Source organism: Hordeum vulgare, chromosome 1H (assembly GCF_904849725.1).
Source record: "Hordeum vulgare subsp. vulgare chromosome 1H, MorexV3_pseudomolecules_assembly, whole genome shotgun sequence".
NCBI lineage: Eukaryota > Viridiplantae > Streptophyta > Magnoliopsida > Poales > Poaceae > Hordeum > Hordeum vulgare.
The window spans coordinates 35714339-35734366 of record NC_058518.1 but is presented as its reverse complement, the minus strand read 5'-3'; the positions used below and the strand labels follow the sequence as shown (position 1 = coordinate 35734366).

At 43.1% G+C, this 20028-nt stretch overlaps 1 long non-coding RNA gene across 6 annotated transcripts; it reads left to right on the top strand.

Annotated features, from left to right (window-relative positions):
- LOC123406708 lies at positions 1 to 4414 on the top strand. 6 transcript variants are annotated; one of them, XR_006612495.1, is made up of 6 exons: positions 1 to 634; positions 746 to 804; positions 1258 to 1357; positions 1441 to 2755; positions 3140 to 3418; positions 4139 to 4414. It is a non-coding gene; the product is annotated as an uncharacterized LOC123406708 (long non-coding RNA). The 6 variants fall into 6 exon arrangements; XR_006612469.1 differs by lacking the exons at positions 3140 to 3418; positions 4139 to 4414 and adding an exon at positions 2874 to 3038 and having other exon boundaries at positions 3 to 634; positions 1441 to 1632; positions 1862 to 2755; XR_006612510.1 differs by lacking the exons at positions 3140 to 3418; positions 4139 to 4414 and adding an exon at positions 2874 to 3038 and having other exon boundaries at positions 9 to 634; positions 1441 to 1632; positions 2526 to 2755.
- The last annotated feature ends 15614 nt before the right edge of the window (positions 4415 to 20028 follow it).

Below are 20028 nucleotides of genomic sequence, written 5' to 3'. Positions count from 1 at the left end.
CCGCCGCCCGCCGTTCCCCTGCACCCAGCCCCCCAGCCCCCGTGTCCTCCACAAGATCTGCGTCGCCGCATTCACTCGCCCAGACCGTCGCCTCTCCCCCGCTCGCCCCACCCTCCACCGTTCCCCGCCGCCCCGCTGTTCCCCGTCGCCCGCCGTTCCCCTGCACCCAGCCCCGTGTCCTCCACAAGATCTGTGCCGTCGCATTCACTACTTCATCACTGGGGCCACCGAGCACTCCACCACCGGCCTAACCATAGGCGAGGGTGCTCTTTGGCCGGCGACACAAGAGGCGCGCGGGAGCTCTTCGACACACGACGCAACGAGGCGCGAGGGATTTGATGGATTCGTGCGTCATGTGTTCTCATCTACTGCTCGTCTCATGTTACCATCCCCGTTGCCTTCCCTGCCTCTGCCGCCTGCGCTTCTACATCTTGCAGCATCCCGATCTACATCACGACGTGGCACCGCCATGGGAGCAAGGGGGTCAGGGCAGCGCCGCTACCGAGGGGCGTGAGGGAATCAAGGTTGCGCTACGCGGACTCACCCGAGCACTCAGCCCCCCTGCTTTTGTGGATTCTCCGCTCCGGATGACCTGGAGGGTGGCTGATGGCGTGATGCTTAGATGGATTGATGCGTAAGTTTGAATCGTTTTCCTTTTCTCTTCTCTAATGGGTGGCTGATGGCTTGATACTTTGATGGATTGATGCGTGCTTGAACTGGCTGATATGCGCCTCTGTGTATGCAGATTTTTCAATTTAGATTTTTGCAGAGACTGGTTCGGCTTGTAATAGCAGACGTATGTTGGTATGTATTGAAAGCCTTTTCTAATCCTTCCATTGTAATGCTTAAGCCTAATACGATAGTACTACTTGACCACTAATTAAGCATTTGCTTTGTCTAGCCTGGTCCAAATTAAATAAATTGTACTGCCATTCATTAGTTTACTACTCAGTCCGGCCTTAACGTAGTAGTAAAGGTTGATTATGAGCATAATGCACACAAAACTGCCCTATGTGTTCCTTCTCTATCTTACAATTCTGGCTAGATATATTTGTCACTAACATCTGGAATATTGTGTATCCTCTTGCATCATTATTGGTGTAGCTTTTATATTTCATTGACGAGTGTAAGACTGCTTAGTGAAGATTATGTAAAGGATAGACTGTTCGCACAAGATTATTTTAATATCACAGTTATATCGCATGCTTCATTGTACAAGATCCTTTTTTCACATTTAATTTTGTTACTGACCGCTAGAAACATGGGATCTATCAAGCAAGAAAAGGTGGAGATGAGGAGGTTGTGGATGAAGATGCTCCTGTAGAGTGAAGAGTATGAAGCAGAAGATGCGGCCCAGGTATCTTCATGTACTAACTATTTATTACAGCATGCTGATGCATCAGAAACTTCATTAAGGTGAGAACGGTTTCTGTGACAAAGATTTAATGAGGCAATGGGGGAAGAGGTTGTGGCTGGGGCCAGTACCATGGCTAGAGTCCGGACATGGCCATCCAATCAGCACTCCCCCCCTCGAATCACATTGGTAAGCATCTAGTGGTGTCAAAGCCGCCTCCTGGTCTGCTTATGCCGGATGACACAAAAGGATTTTCCATGGGGCGAGGGAAACTCCAGGTCAGCCCCGCAATGTTGTCTGATATTTAGTGGTACCCTGTTCTTGGTTGGAGTTGTTAAAATAGCGCTTATATGACCCATTTTGACGCGATCCCATGAAGAGGAAGGATAGTAATACCCTGATACATATGTCATGTATACTGCATTACGTTCGTCTTTTAGTAATTCATATATGTTATGGTTCATGTCATCTTTAGTGCTTATAACAACTTAATAAGCGAATGTGCAGGTTATCCAGGGTAAATGACTAGATTACGTTTCAGGATTACAACTCAGAAATGAGCTTGGATGCCTTCATCTTACAACCAGAAACTCTTGTTTTATGATCATGCACACATTGAATGCAAAGTAAAGTTTTTTTACCATCCACGTTAAGATTCTTAATATGGAACCATGACCATTTTTTGCAAGATATGACTTAGCATTAATGGTACAATCTTCTTTGCTCAAGTAATTCAAGGTATGTTTCATTGCTCATTTAGGATGGCCACTGAACCTCTTTATGAACCAAGGAAGGCACACTCTCTATGCACAAAGAACTTAGTGCTACTATTTGTTTGTGTTATTTGAATTGAAAACGTTGACGCTCCGTGACATGCCACAATTCGATCTTTTGTGCTTGTATTGGTTCATATGTACATGTCGTGTGCACGACTAACAATTTGAATGAACAATTATTTATATTATTTCATGACATGCAACAATTTGGATGACCATCATGTTTGACCAATTTTATGTTAATCTAGACGTGCGTTGCACGTGCATACTTACTAGTAATCTCTCACGACTGCTTCTTTTCTATAGGCCCCCTCTTAATATCTCGCATCTCATGCTGTCAAAAAACAAATATCTCACATCCCATATCTCACGACTCTCCTTCCCCTATTTTCTAGGTCAGCAAAGCAAAAAAAGAATCGCGATCTCAGAAGCCTAGCCATCCTCGGCGGCGACCGTCTTCTCTACCGATATGATGGCAGTTCTTCATCGTCTATAGCTCCCAGGCGGCGTTCTTAGAAGCCTAGACCATGGCATGACGCCTTCTACCAGCACTCCTCCATTGCTACATGCCTAGACACAATCATCCTCAGGACAGGAACGGAGCACCAATTGCAATGACCCTCAGGTTAGATCTTACAAACTGCCATGTCAAGTCAGTCATCTATGCCCTCTCCTCACCTCATCTTTCTGATGTGTTCTGCTACAAATTTGTGCATATAACTCCATGGCTCTCTCCATACCAGGTCGCCACGTCCAGATTTACTAATGTTTCTTCTTGCATCACGTGGAGATGGAACTGTCAAAAGCAAGCATTATCTAGATCAATTCGTTTTCATCCTATTATACTTGGATCTGATTTCTATTTCTCATGTCTATTCATAATAAAACGTCAATGATTTTGGTCCCCTTTTCAGGGTTTCTTTCTCAGATTGCACTTCTCCTCATAATATATGAGTTATGATGTTCTATGCATCAATCTAACATAATATTACAATCCCTTCACCGTTAGGTTTAAAATATGTATGATTGCTTTGCTGCGAGGACTGTTCGGGTTGTGTCTTGGCCTTGAATTTGATGAACGATAATCAGTTCTTTGGTGAGACGCCCAGTTGTAGGTGGTTGAAGGATATATCATAAAGCATCGACTGGATGTTCATGGTGTCCAATATTTTCAGATCATGTGATACATAGCCAAGAACAGAATAGTTAGCAGAATACCAGTCCAAATTGAGAAGATTTTTCGTTGGGCATCATACTGCCAAACATTCATAAAGTTATGCCATGAGATGTGAGTTAGCATCAACCTCCCCGTTGCTTCTATAAAACTAAAAACTTCTCTGCTGCTTCTCATCTCATGTGAAAGGCATATGCCAGTACACAACAATGTCTCCCAGTGAATGTACGGATAGCATACATGTGAATCTTCTTACAATTTAATCTTGACGTTTTCGAATGATTGTCTATTCTGCTTCTGATCGTGATGATGTACAAAACAGTGTGCAAAGTGCGCGCACTAGGGACAGAATATCTTAATGTAACAAATAAACAGGAATACTGCTACTTCATCCAGCAACAGGGGTAGCATACTCAATGCTGACTGTACTAGCTCCTTTTGTATGCTTTTGACGTTACGTTACTAATTAATTCTACTCTCATCCTCTGTTATATAGAGGTAATGAATTGGCATAAGAGTTATAATATTGTTAGGCGCAAGATTAAGGTGTGAATATGATTTTTGTAGGCCAGCATGTAAATATGTTCTATATAGTTATATCGGAATCGTTTGGTTATTCATCGGGTTCTACAGTTTATCGGGTTTTTATTCATAGTTATGCCTGAATCATTTGTTTTTATTCAACGTGTTTTATAGTTAATCAGGTTTCCATAGTTTTATTTTGTCTGAATCAGCATGATCTAATAAGGAAACCCATAATAGTCTGCCATGAGAAATGCTAGATATCACAAAAACTCATTTTAGTACAGTTAATATCTGCTTCTCCTTGTATAGGTACCAATATCAGAAGTTGAAATGTGAAACGCTCACAAAGAACTCTCCTGCCAGCAAAGATGACATCTTAGCATAAAAACAGTGATAACCTCAACACAATTTAGTGTGGTGATGACATGTCCGTGTCCATTGATATATATGGCTGATACTCACGAGAGTTAATATATCTCGTCCTCATTATATATGTACCAATGTGTCTATAGTTTTAAATAGATGAAGTTCACGAACATGTTACTTCATACAGACCTCATGGCGATTTAGAATATAATATTCTTATGGTGTGTTTGGTTGTTATTTTCTGAAAATTGGTAGCATTATCTATCATATCTTTCTCTTGCTCTCCACAATATTTATGTGGTTGATTGTTTGACTAAAGTATTGTTAAAAGAAAAAAATTGATTAAGGTGGGGCCTGTCTTTCGTTCCAAATAGTATAACATGGTATGTTCCGGTGAATGGATAAGGAAATAATAGAAGCAAAAATAGAGATCCGCATAGATAAGCAAAACTTCTGAATTTATATTTGATCTCATAGCCGCTTATTCTCTTGATATATGTATATTCGAGCTCATAGCCACTTCTGTGGATATATTTATATTTTAGCTCATAGCCACTTCTCTTGATATATGGCTGAACTGGTTTTGTGTCAAAAAAAATTGATGTAAACTTTTATGCCCTTTTATTCACTGGGGGCTTGCTACGCAGGTCATTCATTTAAATATGCATGCCTTGGGTTAAGCATTCACATTCTATTAGAATTGGTTGTAGGTTCATCAACGGTAGCAGTGTGAAATAAATAATAGTTGAAAAGTAATACTATTTTTTATGTCATTGCAAATTTGCAATTCAAATGATTTATTAAACACCATTATGGAGAATAGTTATTCCTTCAGTGGACTTTCGTGAGGTAACTACATGTGCTTTACTTGTGGATACACCTTCATATAATTACCCCGCAAAGAAACGCCTTCGTATCATTTAATATTTGGCAGAGAAATTTCAGGTCAGCTACCTCCTTTTGGGTCTACAAGACACACATATTTTGTGTTCAAGTATTAATTACCATCTTCTACACAAGTAGCATAGGTTACGGCCGATTAGACATGCAATATATGATCCCATTAAATTGGGTAGAAGTTATTTTATATACAAAAAATCATTTGCATTCATAACAAATACATTTATCCGACAAAAAATCTTAATAAATCTTGACCTGTACATATACTTGAAGGATAACATTCTTATAAAGTATCAATATAATGTTATTGTATTTTATCATCGATGTGCTTGTTTGTTTCTCAATTTTCCTTTATTAATTTATATTTTACAATGGTATATTTCCTAACCAATTGGGATCTTCTAGATGACATAGGTCCACTTGATACCGCAATATGTAATTGAATGATTTACAATGTTCATGTCACTTAGTCTATGTAATTCTTGGTAGGAATTCTCTTGCGATGAGCATGATTTCATGAATAAGAACTACATCCATACCCATATAGAATAGAATTGCTCACAGTTCTATCATCGAGGGAACAAGGCTGTCCATACAAACTTTACATCAGCAAGAAAAGAAACTGATCTAATTTAATTTATAACACCGATTATCACTCAAAGTTGCATATGCAAGCGCTCTTTATACATGCTGTATAATTTATGGATGCAAAATAGCAAAAAATCACAACGAATTAGATTTAATATTTATTTGAGTGCGAGACACTCCAAATGACAATAACTACAAAATCAAATGAATGGTTCTGTTATAATGTGTAATTAGTAGAATTTGAAATTATAAGGTGTTCCACATGTGTTATGATCTAAACAAGATTAAAAAGTTATAAATGGTATGAGGTTTTCCATATATATTAATTTCTAAACTAGCCTGTGCGAACGCACGGGTTGGCGACTAGTAATATTAATGAGCTAACCAAGGTTCTTATGCCATTTTGGGGTTATTATGGCATTTTGGAGCTAAATGGGCTAATTATGTCATTGTTGGGGAAATTAAGGCAAGGAGAATATGAAAGAGGAGAAGAAAGAGGAGGAGGAGGAGGAGGAGGAGAAGAAATAAAGAAGAAGGAGGAGAAGGAGGAGGAGGAGGAGAAGGACTAGAAGGTCCTTGGCCTTCTCCTCCTTGTCCTCGTCCTCCTCCTCCTCCTTCTCCTTCTTCTCTTCTTCTTCTTCTTCTTTCTTTTCATTTTTCCTATTTCTTCTTCACTTCTCCTCTTCTTGGAGCTAAATTAGCTAACTATGTCTTTTTGGAGCTAAATGGGCTAATTATCTCATTTTAGAGGAAAACAAGCTAAGTATATAATATTAATGAGCTAACCAAGGTTCTTATGCCATTTTGAGCTTATTATGGCATTTTGGAGCTAAATGGGCTAATTATGTCATTCTTGGGTAAATTAAGGCAAGGAGAATATGAAAGAGGAGAAGAACGAGGAGGAGGAGGAGAAGAAGAAGAAATAAAGAAGAAGGAGGAGAAGGAGGAGGAGGAGGAGGAGAAGGACTAGAAGGTCCTTGGCCTTCTCCTCCTCCTCGTCCTCGTCCTCCTCCTTCTCCTTCTTCTCTTCTTCTTCTTCTTCTTTCTTTTCATTTTTCCTATTTCTTCTCCTCTTCTCCTCTTCTTGGAGTTAAATTAGCTAACTATGTCTTTTTGGTGCTAAATGGGCTAATTAACTCATTTTAGAGGAAAACAAGATAAGTATATAATATTAATGAGCTAACCAAGGTTCTTATGCCATTTTGAGGTTATTATGGCATTTTGGTGCTAAATGGGCTAATTATGTCATTGTTGGGGAAATTAAGGCAAGGAGAATATGAAAGAGGAGAAGAAAGAGGAGGAGGAGGAGAAGAAGAAGAAATAAAGAAGAAGGAGGAGAAGGAGGAGGATGAGGAGGAGAAGGACTAGAAGGTCCTTGGCCTTCTCCTCCTCCTTCTACTCCTCCTCCTCCTTCATCTGCTCCTCCTTCTTCTCCTTCTCCTTCTCATCTCCTTCTCTTCTTCTTTTTGTTCTTCCTTTTCATTTCTCGTCTTCTCCTCTTCTTGGAGCTACATTAGCTAGCTATGTCTTTTTGGAGCTAAATGGGCTAATTATCCCATTTTAGAGGAAAACAAGCTAAGTATATAATATTAATGAGCTAACCAAGGTTCTTATGCCATTTTGAGGTTATTATGGCATTTTGGAGCTAAATGGGCTAATTATGTCATTGTTGGGGAAATTATGGCAAGGAGAATATGAAAGAGGAGAAGAAAGAGGAGGAGGAGAACAAGAAGAAATAAAGAAGGAGGAGAAGGAGGACGAGGAGGAGAAGGACTAGAAGGTCCTTGGCCTTCTCCTCGTCCTCCTCCTCGTCCTCCTCCTCGTCCTCCTCCTTCTTCTCTTCTTCTTCTTCTTTCTTTTCATTTTTTCTATTTCTTCTCCTCTTCTCCTCTTCTTGGAGCTAAATTAGCTAACTATGTCTTTTTGGAGCTAAATGGGCTAATTATCTCATTTTAGAGGAAAACAAGCTAAGTATATAAAATTAATAAGCTAACCAAGGTTCTTATGCCATTTTGAGCTTATCATGGCATTTTGGAGCTAAATGGGCTAATTATGTCATTGTTGGGGAAATTAAGACGAGGAGAATATGAAAGAGGAGAAGAGAAACTTACCGTAGTGGTCATCAAGGAGGAGAAACACCAGGAGAAGGGTCGTGCGATGCCGCTAGGGAGTTATTCTGCAGAATAGATATTTTGCAATGTCTCAGTTAGCATGATGACACTCAATTATTAATACTAGTTTATAATGAAACTCACTGTGCCAATCAAAGAGAAGACGGGCATCGGCGGAGGGACTTGACCGCTCTTTTCGCACAGACCCTGAAGAGTGGGTCATATTAGTTTGTAATGAAACAGACATTACACACATGATTTGGCTAATGTGAAAAATACTTACCACAAAAAGCTCGTACAGGCCCCGTTGACCCGCCTCATTCCGGGACCTCTCCTCCTCAATCAATCGTGCCGTGGTCTGGTCCCTCTCATCAAGAGCAGCCTGACTTGCCAATCTCTCTTTCTCAAGAGCAGCCTCAAGAGAAGCCTGGCTTGCCAATCTCTCATTCTCAAGATGAAAGTGTTCTTAGTCCGTACAACTAACCTAGATGGCAAGATCGACTGGCCGTGGACGACGTGTTATCTCAGGACAGCTGCTCGATTTGCGCGCCTTGATATCCGGGAGAGTGAGTGGACAACGTATTATCACATCTCCAATGGCTATCGAGCCATGGGGCCTCCCGCCACCCGATATCATCACCAGCTATGGATCCAAAGGTTCCTGGCTAGGGTTAAAGTCATCCCCATTCGTAGCCTTCCCCGCGTCCCTGTATGCCACGAGCTTCTGGTGGGATGATATGTTGGTGAAGTTATTGGGATCATCCAGGTCAGACTCAGAGAATGCCTTCGCCTTCTTGTACGAGGCAATATGGGCCATGCCTGTCACATCCCTAACCCTTAAGCAAGATAGCATTGTGCTCATGTCTTCTTTGCATTTGCATCTAAGAAGTTTCAACAAAAACAACAAAGTGGCAAAGGAAAAACTCAAAACCCTAGCCACCATTTCAATTAAAGGAAATCTCAAACTAGTTCAAAATCAATGAACCCCAAATGGCCTCAAGAAATGTTCAAACTTTCTGGTAAATCATAAAAGTAAATGAGCATTGGAGAAAACTATTTTCTTGACACTTTAAGCTTTTTGATTAAATGGAAAAAGCCACTGGTTTCAAATTTAAAATTTGAAATCAGAAACTATAATTTTCCAAAAATGTTCAAAACCTTGGAAATGAGTGGGGATATTATAACAAATATTTCAGGAGGTCTAAAATAGTTTTTACTTTTTGTTTTGGAGCTGAATTAATTAGCAAAACAATAATTAGCAAAACAGAAAAACAAAAACAGAAAAAAAAATAGAAAAACCTTACCTGTCGCCTAAGCCTGGCCCGACCCATCTCCCCGCTCGTCCCCTCCCTCGCGCCAGTAGGCAGGAGGAGGTGGCCGCCGCCCCCTCCGGCGCGGCCACGCACCTGCGTGCCTGCCTGGCCGCCGCCTCGCGCTGGCGACGACGGGGATAAGCTCCCCAGAGCCTCCCCTATCCATTCCCCGCCTCGGTTCTCCTCCTCCTCCCGGATCTCCTCCTCCTCCTTGCTGCCGCCATTAGAGCCAAGCTCGAGCTCGAGCTGCCCGTGCCCCTGGCCATAGTTTTCCCTCCCAGAGCACGCCATTAGCTCCGCCTCGTCGCCCTGGTCATCTCTGCAGAAGCCGAAGCTTCCTCGAGCCCTGCAACGCCCGCAACGCCGTCGTCTTCCACCTCCGGCCGCCGGACCTCTCCCGTCGATTCGTCGCCCCCAGGCCTTCCCCGATCCGTCTAAGCTCTGCTCATCACTCCCCGTGAGCATGCGGTCGTTTCCCCTAAGTTTTCCCCGTCGATCCCCTCCTCTAGCTCTAGTTTCACCGGAGCCCGACGAGGACCGCCGCTGCCGCTCGTCGCCGGTAGCCCTCCGATGATCAGCTCGTCCTTCCGAGGGCACTAGCAGCTCCAGGACGATGCGTAGATGTCGTAGCAGCTAAGAACCGAGCGTAGATCCCTCTGATTCAAAGACCCCGATGACGCCCGAGCTTCGGCCGCCGCTCCGGCTCGTCGCCGACGCCTCTTCCGGCGACCCTAGCCTCCCAGTTGGTCCTGCCAGATCGGCCACTTCGCGAGCATGCTGTAGCTGCCAACCGCGTGCGTTTTGGTGCTGTGCAGCGCCGTCTAGGTCGCCTCCGGCAAGCCCTCCGCCGCGGGTCTGGTCGCCGGCGACCACCCTCCGGTGGGCGTCGACGTGGCCGACCATTAGGGCGTAATCGCCCTCCCTCAGTCGCTGCCAGAGGGCCCCACGCCTGGTCAAACCCCAATTAGGGGCTGGTCAGCGCGGGATTAGTCCGAGAGAGGCTGACCAGTGGGGCCCCCTGTCAGGTTTGACCTGAACAGGTCGGCTGACCTGCAGACGTCAGCCTGAGGCAATAAATAGAATTTCCAGTTTAAAACTAATTCAGGAAATTGCTAAAATTTGTAAAAATCATGGAAATTAATCTGTAACTCCAATGAAAATAATTTATATATGAAAAAGTATCAGAAAAATTCAAGGATTCTGATTATGCTATTTTCAACTATGTTTAAAAAAGTTACAGAACCCTAAATTGTGGAATAAGGAATAATTCAATTCTTATACTCACTTTATAAATGGAATTTACAAAAAATATTCAAATTCCATTATATATACAATGATCACACACTGCCCTAATTACAAATCAGTATCATAACATGACATTTCATGCATGTTAACATCAAGATGAACCGAGCATCAGGTAGAATCAATTAAACCGGTATCCGAGAATACCCGTTTGAATTGCTATTCGAATGTGATTCAAATCAACTCTAAACCTAATACATGTTGAAAATAATAAGCTATCACCTTGCATTCTCATGCCATGCTCATGCATCATTTTGAGTGCATATGCTTGTTATTGAATGTTGCCATTCGTTTCGGTAGGCTCCGCACCCCCGGATTCCACCGAATATCCGTCTGACGGATATCGTTCCTCCTCTGAGCAACAAGGCAAGCAACCCTTTTGATCATCCCGATAACTCCTATGTTCTTGCTCCTGCACCTATTTATTGCATTAGGATCAAATGCTTCAACTGCTTTTGCCACGATAGTTGGACCCACTTCCTTTGCATGACTTAACCTTGTCACAGTAAGTAGCCAAACCTTGCAACCTAGCATACCTGGTAGTTGCTTGAGCTATGATGTGCCTTATCCTGCTATGCATGCTATGCTTAGAGTTGTGTATGGTCTGTCATCTGGGAGATGAACAGAATTGTGGAATGTGTTCGGTGAGCAAAGGTTGTGTGTTGAACTTGATTTGGTAAAGGTACCGGTGAAAGGCTGTGTAGGAGTACATGGCGGGTTGTTTCATTGGAACCGTCCTTAGGAACTGAGTTCCGTGTATGTAATCCAAGACTAGATACTACCACATGCTGGGCCCTGAAATATGACCCCGCTCGGCCTATTAATCACGTAGTACTCGGTCCAGGAGTTGCAAGTAGTTTCTGGTGTTTATAGTAATGCTGGAGGCCGTGCATGGTGCTGACCTGAGAGGTGGACCGTGATGCGGTAGGCAGTGGCACGGTGTACCAAGTGGCACCCGGATGGTGGGCTTGGGAACCCTGCGCACATCGTTTGAGGCCGTGGCGGAAACCTCGGCCGGACTTCCATACGGGCTACTCTCAGATAGGCGATAAACGTGGACTAGGTCCTAGTGTGGTTAACGGTCGTGGCCGACTCCCTCGCTGGGCTTCCGCTTGAAGGTTGCCGAGGTGCATGACGTGCACATGGCGATAAGTGGCGAAAGCGTGTGTGACGAATAGCCGCATCCGCGGATATGGACTACTTGGAGACATATGTTGTTCATAGATAACTTCAATGGCTACTCATAAAATTGTCAAGATAAGCGTGAGTGTCGTGGACGGCATTTCCGTATGGAGACGGAATGATTCCACGATAGTGTATTGTTGTGGTGTTAGTGGACTCGTGTGCGAGAAATCAAGTTGTCAAAACTAATTTCAAAGTGCAAGTTGTCTAGCCACGAGTCAAATGCTGGCTTCCCGCATGAAACCCCACAATACCTTTTGATACCTTGCATGAGTAGTCAGTTCTCCTAAAGTCTTGCTGAGTACCTTCGTACTCATGTTTGCTTAACAAATGTTGCAGAGGTTGCTAATGACCCTAATGGAGGGTTCTTCGTAGACATCGACGACGACGAGTAGCTGGTGTCCCAGCTACGATCTGGCCCTACGTCGGCTCTGTAGTATAGTCAGGCCATGTGTCTTCTAGTTGCCCTGTCTGTACCCAGACAGTTTATAACTCTTCCGCTGGCTTGTAATTGTATGACTGCTATTATGGGTCGTGAGACCCTTAAGGTGTAATATTATGTGTGTGGCTCTTCCGAGCCTCTTAAATAAAGGTTGTATGTTTATGGTTATGTTGTGATGCCATCGATGTATCTATACATATCGGTATGCCATGCGTACGTGTGTCGTACTTGATATGTATGGGGTTCGATTACTTAGTCGTGAACTTTAGTAGCACTCCTTACAAGGAAATGCCCCTTTGTGATCCAACGAGCCTTGGTAGTTCGCTACTGCTCCGGACACAATGGTTGACCGGCATGTGTCCTTCTTAGCTGCTGTGTCTGTCCCTTTTGGGGAAATGTCACGCGATGTAATGGAGTCCTTGTAGCTTGCTACGACTCGTCTACATTCGCTGATGACCGACACCTGCTTTGTTGGGTCACGTATGCCTGTCCTTGTGCGGTACTGCCACTTTGGTTTATGACTAGACATGTCGATCCGGGTTCTTTGACATTGGATTGCTAGCGACACCTATCGCATACGTGAGTCAAAAGACGCAAACGGTCCCGGCTAAGGTAAGGCTGCAGCCGTGGAGTTAACCGTGCGTGAGACCACAAAGAGATGCGATGTGTTACAGGCTGGATTCCTATGGCTTAGGATTGGGGTCCCGACAATGCCATAAAGGTCGTACAAGTGTGGCATCTTCGTATTATTGTGATGCGCCTAAAAGAGAGGAACAAAATATTAGCATGAAGAATGGATTGCATGAATCATGAAGCAAATCACATGCCCAGTTTCGTCCGAACTGAAGTAAGTTGGCGCGGCCTTGATGGTGCGGGACACCAACCATTTGGCTACGCCGATCCTTCGCATTCTCGTGGACGGCCTGCCAGCTGCGTGTGCACCACTCATCAACCAACGCCTCCCAACAATCCATCTTATCCGCACACCATATCGGGGGCACGTGTAAGTTATTAGAAAGAATTTGAGCGCTACGCCTATGAATGAAATCAAGAAAACTACGTAGAAGGACTTAAGAATAGGTAATTACCTTCATGTATTGCTCCTTCTTCAGAAACTTTCCGCGGCAATCCTTCTTCTGCTTCTTAATACCACGCGTGCCGTAGTAGTCTCGAATAGCTTGTGGCCGAGCCTCGTGGCGTAAGTTCTGTAGTAACCGCCTACACTCGGCCTCGAGAATCCTGACCGCCTCCTCCTCATATCCATTCTCACACCTATAGAAGGTCTGCAATCAAACGTGAAAACACCGATTAGTACAATAATTAGCTATATTGTTAATTTTAGATTGTGTAAAAGGATAATTTACCCAAAAGCTCTTGATAACCATCTCGGCCCTCGTGTGGCACAAGACACCATCTATAATCTCCTTCGGCGGGGCCTGCACAACCTGGTAGTGCTCCGAGGAAAATCCTAGTGTAGGAACCTGACCCTCACCAGGCAACGTGACAAATCTCGGGAAATTTGTCCGGCAAAGCACACCAAGGACAGAGTTCGGCCTGCGGACTCCAAGAGGGTGTACCCATCCCCTGCAGTATGATAAGGTCAACGCATTAGATATTTGAACAAACTTGAAGGCAAAATCTAAAAAAAGAGTAAATGTACTTACCTATCTCCTTCAGATTTAATCACCGGCCTCTACTCGCGGGTAGCCGGCATGACCGGGAGACTTGTACTACCACGCTTGTACATGGTGGCCCCGTCCACCTGCACATCGCCATCACAATCCGTAAGCTCATCCCCGCCATCCCCGCCCCCTGAGCCACCCGGACCCTTGGTCCAATCCGGTAACTCGGTCCGATCCGGCCAGGGTTCCCATCTGGGCCTCTCCACGTCGGGGGAAGCCTCCGGAACCGTAGTCTCGTTGGCTGAATGCACCTCGACCCGAGGCTGCTCCTGGACCGGAGTCTCATGGGAAGAATGCCCGTCAACACCAGGCTCATGGAACGGAGTCCCCGTAGCCTCCTCCGCAAACGGGTCGACCATAGTAGTCTATGCTCGGGGGAATGAGATGGTGGTGGTGGCGAGGACGGCTCAATAGTCCTCCTGGATCTTCCGCGGCCACCACCTCTCCTTGTACCCTTCCCCTTCTTCCCTTCCCAACCAACACCTCTCCTAGTTGGCAATGCCGCTGATGAAGAAGAACCCACGGGTGGTGTCGACAGACTATCTGCCAATGCTCTACGGAGAGATAGGGGTGGAAGGGAAGTACCACCCCTCGTGCGGGGCGCGTGGGAAGAACCCGTCGAGCGATCTGGACCAGCGCCCACCATCTTTCAACACCTGGTGACCTGCCATGATAAAGATTAAAAGAAATTAGTACAACATAAGAAAATTGAATAACTGACATGAATAATAATATGTACATGAATAATAAAGATTAAAAATATATATAATTTAAGTTGTGAATCTTACAAACTAATAATCATCATCAATAAATGCATCATCATCATCACTATCACGCATGTCTTCATGAATGGTGTGCTCATCGGGTTCAATGGCGTGAAGTTGTGAAAGGCCTTTCTTTAATCATTGAAGCATTGACAGGTCATCCGCATCAGTAACCTCTACGAGTTCCGGGTCTTATGGTTCCGGCTCAGGGCTGGAGTTGGATTCATTGTCGCTGTCTACTTCCATGTTCTCGGGTGAAGCACGGCGGTTCTTGAAACGTTTCTTGGAAAGACGTGTTTCTTGGAAGAATTCTCCATCATATGTGTCTGGGTTAATGTGAGGTTCATAATCCTGTTCATTTGGGAGAGGTAGTCTCACATGTGGCAGCACTTCATAAACAACATACCAACCTTCCAGATTCTTATCCGTTTGGCATGCCCACGGTAGATAGAAAACTTGGGTCGCCTGTTGAGCCATAATATAGACATCAGGAACATCTAAATGGGTGTTTGGATTGATTTCGACTAGTCCTATATGTTCATGAGTCCTTCTAGTCTCCATCAGCTGGAACCAATAACATTTGAAGACTACGACATTCGGTGGGTTTTCACCATAGAATTGAAGTTCATAAATTGCTTCAACTCTTCCATAATACTCGATAACACCTTCGCCGATAGCAGAGACACCACAATTTGTAGATTTCCGGTCGGGCATAGATAGCTCTTTGCCAAAGATATGAAAGAGATACCCGCTGATGTTGTATTTCTCAAATGAATGGACCTCGCAGTCAAAACCATTAGCGACTTGTCTCAATTCGGCGTCCATAGACTCTGAATTAGCCTACAAGTTTAATACGAAATGATTGTTGCATTAGCCGCAAGTTAGACCAAGAAATGAAATGGTCCATTATTGACAATTACCGTTTGTTTGAACCAAGAGATGAAACCGGGATAGCCGCCTTCGACGGAATTACCGTTTGTTTGACAGAAGCTCATACTCTTCGACGGAATCATTTTCGATCACCGCTCCATCCGAGAATTTGGCGACGTAACGGCTGTTTGAAATATCCGGGAATAAGAGCAGTTCAAAGGAATTATAATTTAAGGGAAAATGTGCCAAGAGCTCACTCGATGTACGGCTGCACTTCTGTTAGGTTGTTGAAGATATACAACGAAATGTTCCGCCATTCTTTGACATCCAACGTTATTGGTTTCGAAGCACCGACAGGTGCCAGCTTCCGTTTGAATAGGCTGAGGTTGTGTAACATCCCAAATTTTGGAATGTTAATAAAATTATTAGATTGATTGTTTGTTTGTTTGAGTGATTGAAACTTGAGTGAAATTTGAAACTTTTCGAAAACTTTTGAATGAGAGGGAATAAAATGACTTTCCCCTTTTTCCGGTGAATTCAAATTCATCCATTTAAAATCAATGAGAGGAGATAGCATGACTTCTTCAACTATAAAGAAATTGAATGAAGCTAGCATTTGAATTTCTTTCGATTTTTGTTTTGCAATTCTATTTTTTCTCCACTAAAGAAATTCTTAACAAGCGAAGAAAGAGAGGAGGAACATGACCCTCCAAAAACCACGGGCATTCATTGAAATATTTTGAGCCAAGAAAAAACCAAAATTTAATTTGAGAAAATAATTGTAAAAAGAAATAATGCTTGTAGGGATTTTCTGACAAAACATTTTTTTAAGTTTTTATTTTGGCCGTGGAAAAATGCCTATCATTTAGATTTTATTTTTCAGATAATTTTAGTATATAGAAACTCTATATTCCGAATTTATTTAGATTACTTTCCGGTTCTTGAAAATAGGAAAGAAATCGCAATTTATTGGAAACTTTGCCCTGGCCCATTAAAGCCTTTCCAAATCTGGCCCAATAGGACCTTCTTCTTCCTCACGTACTCCCTCTCTCCCGCGATCTTCCATAGCAATCGAGACAAAGAACCTCCACCTTCCCGATCTCCCTCTCCCTTCCTTCCCGGCGCCTCCCGAGCCCCCTATAAGAACCCTCCTCCTCCTCGTTCCATTTTCCCCATCAACTCGCCTCCTCCTTGCCCGTAGCCACCTCGCCACCATCTCCCCTTTCCCTGTCTACAGAAGCTCACAAGGAGCACGCCCACATCGCCAGGACACCCCCCTCGCCTCGAGGAGTCCCTAACGCTCCTCTCCACAGCGCCGACCTCCTCCACCGTCCCCCTCTCCGCCGGCGACCTCCACCTCGCCGGAGCACCTCCAAGCGTGTCCAGCCACGTTGAGCTTCATAGAAATCCCGTCACAGTTTTTTTTTCAGAAAAAGAGCAAACTTATAAAATTCATATCTATTAGTCTATAACTCCGAATTAGGTGATTCCTTTTGCGTTAGATCACAATTTTCTTGTATTTTCTGAAAACATATTATTTGCCTATGTTTTAAATTTGAAAATTTCAATTAGACCAGATTTAGTTTAAACCTTGTTTTGATTATTCTCGGAGTTTAAAAGTAGATTTTAATTTAATTCTTTTTGCTGCTGTTTCCTAGTGATCATGTCTTTCAGTAGGTTAAGTCTCAATTTTTGTTAAATAATTTTACTTGGGGTTTTACCAAAACAGATTCCGTTTTAGTTCTTTTAGGATTATGGCTATTTCTTTTTCTAAAATAGTTTTTAAATTATTTTCTTTTATATTTCAGAAAGTTTATATTTTGTTTCTGTTAGTTAATAGTAGGTTTTCAACAAATTTTTATTTTTATTTTTATTTGTTATCATGAAATCAATTCTAGTTCTCTAATAACTTGCAATTGATTTCTCTACTGTTTCAACTCCCATTTGAAAATACTTTCAAAATAGATTTACGTAAAATACTTTATTTTATCTTGGTTAAATTTATATCTTAGTTCTCTGTTATTTAATGTTTTATTTTCTGTTAGAACAAAAAAAACTATTTAGTGTTTGATGTAGTAGAAGACTCCTAGTTTTAGTTGAAGTTTCTTTCGGATTCTTATTCGCTCTCTCTTTTGTTTTGATTGCTAGAATGATTGCTAGTATGAGTGCTTATGTGAATGATATGTTTGTTATATAGATTTCATGAGAGAGTGACGAATAGTCTATCAAGTTATTTCTCGAGAACGATAATTCTTCTTCATCAACCTCACCAGGCAAGTCATTTGATCATGTATCACCTATGTTTTATGCATCGTAGTTCTACCATCCTATACGCAATTGCATGCTGAGTAGGTACTTGGAAATTATGGTTACATATTGTAGTATCATGTGGTAGGCACCCGACAACCCCGTTACTTGGCCCGGGACGACAAATTTCATAATGCTATGCTTGAGTAGACGGGATTCTGGTTGAGTGCATATCACGAGTGATGCGAGAATAAGTTAATAACCAAGACTGGTTAAGTCAAGATTTTCAAGACCTCGTGATGCAATGCAACTCTGGGTGAAGGACGGTTGATCGGCTCCCTGGAGAAACCAGTGGATGACCCGGGATGCATGGAGACGTGCGATAACATCTTGCGGAAAGCTTCACCCAGCCTCAAAGAGACGGACGGATATTTTCAAGACCCAAGGCTTACCTGCACAGCCACAAGCCATTATGGGCTCTGGCTTGGTTGGACAACGTGGCGACTCTGGACAGGCGGTGCTAGCAGCTATAGAAGAACGGTAGGATTGGATGGGCACCGATAGGGATTCAGAGGAACCCGTTGAAAGACCATGTTTTGATCATCTGGTCTTCAAACACCCTGAAGTGCGAGGACATACACGGAGGCGGTCAAATCTTATGGGGAACGTGTGCAAAACTCTGCAGAGTACTCAAACCTAATCGATTAGCCGTGTCCACGGTCATGGACAACTAGAGCCAAAGGAACTGAAGTTATCGGGAATTCTCAACACCATTATAAATACTTGATAAGGGTAATATTGATAACTTGGCTATGAGAACTGGTTGGCGGAACCATCTCATCAGCAGCCAACAGCGTAGTAATATTTTGCTTTTAGCCCTCTCTTGTGGTAGGAGAAAACATTGCTTTTTGCTAAAAACTTACAACCCCACCTACCATATATGCATATAATATAGATGACATTTTATCCCCTCTCATATGTGACTTGCCAGCATATTCAATATGCTGACCTACACGGCTGCAACGTCTTATGTTGCAGATATTTCCTCGACGAGTAAGAGTACAATTCAGGGTTATGGTCCGCACTCAACTTGTCGTTGGTGTTTGTTGGGACTCCACTCCCTTGACTGCTTCCGCTGAGATTTTAAGGTATATATCAGTTTTACGCTATTTACATGTGATTGCACTTTGATATATACATTGATGTACTGTGTGTGCTAGCATACTGATCCAGGGATGGCACAGAAACACAAAGGCTTGACTCGTTTTGAGTCGGGTCGCTACAAAAATGGTATCAGAGCACATGTTGACTGTAGGACGTGACCCTAGAAACTGGAAACTTCTTAGGATAGGATCTCTCCAAAATCTTATTTTCGAGAACACCTTTCACTTCTCATCTCTTCTGATTTCATCAAATGTTCTCTCTCACCTCAAATAGTTATACAATCCCCTTACCCCTTTTACCTCATGAAGAATCAACGGAGTTCTGCTTCAAAGTAAAGAGGATTTCAACATGCATTTGAAGAATTGAAGGTGCACCAATTGAAGACTCTCAAGACTCGAAGAATTTGCAGACCCTGCAGTGTTCGAATAATTATATGACCATTAGAAGTCCAAACCCCTTTTATATACCCACGTTAGATACGATGATTTGTGAGCCGTCATTGGTGTGTGTTTTCCGACGGCCACAAATAAAACCTATTATCAAAAGTATTGTTTGTATTGTGTGTATCTCCCTCCCTCTCTTACCCGTCTCATCCGCAAAACCTCAACCCTACCAGATGGAGTATGAAGCTGGACTTGTAGTCTCTGGACCAATGACCCAGCTGGAGGCTGAAATATGGATTCAGAACATGGAGAACCACGTCGGGAGGAACTTGATCTCAAGGAAGTATGAAGTGGAACACGCTCTCTAGTACTTTACCCAAAGTGCTGCTATTTGGTGGAAAATGCACCATGCCATACAAGGATTTAGTTGAGCAGAAACTTGGGACGAATTCAAGAACACTTTGTTAAGATCCCGACTTATTCAGAAGTGCTATGATAATCCGAAGTAGAAGACTTGTGCATGCAAGATTTGTGGAGAAATAGGACACATCCAGGAAGAACACAAGGATGGATGCACTCATTGTGAAGAAAATCACCCAGCTGAGGAGTGCCCAAGTAGTCAGGTGACTTGTTTCCTTTGTGAAGGAACAACCCATTACCCAGCTCAATGTCACATGTACCCCAAGGTGCAACAAGTTGTCAAGCAGCAGAAAGATGCAATGAAGGAAACCCTCAAGAAGAAGATTCTAGAAGAACCTGTGATGAATGAAAATATAGAAGACCCTGACGAACAAGGTCCGAGCAGATTTTTCTCCAATGCATGCTACTCATGTGGAGAAGAAGGACATTATTCACAGGATTGCACGAAGGGAAGCCAAGAGTATC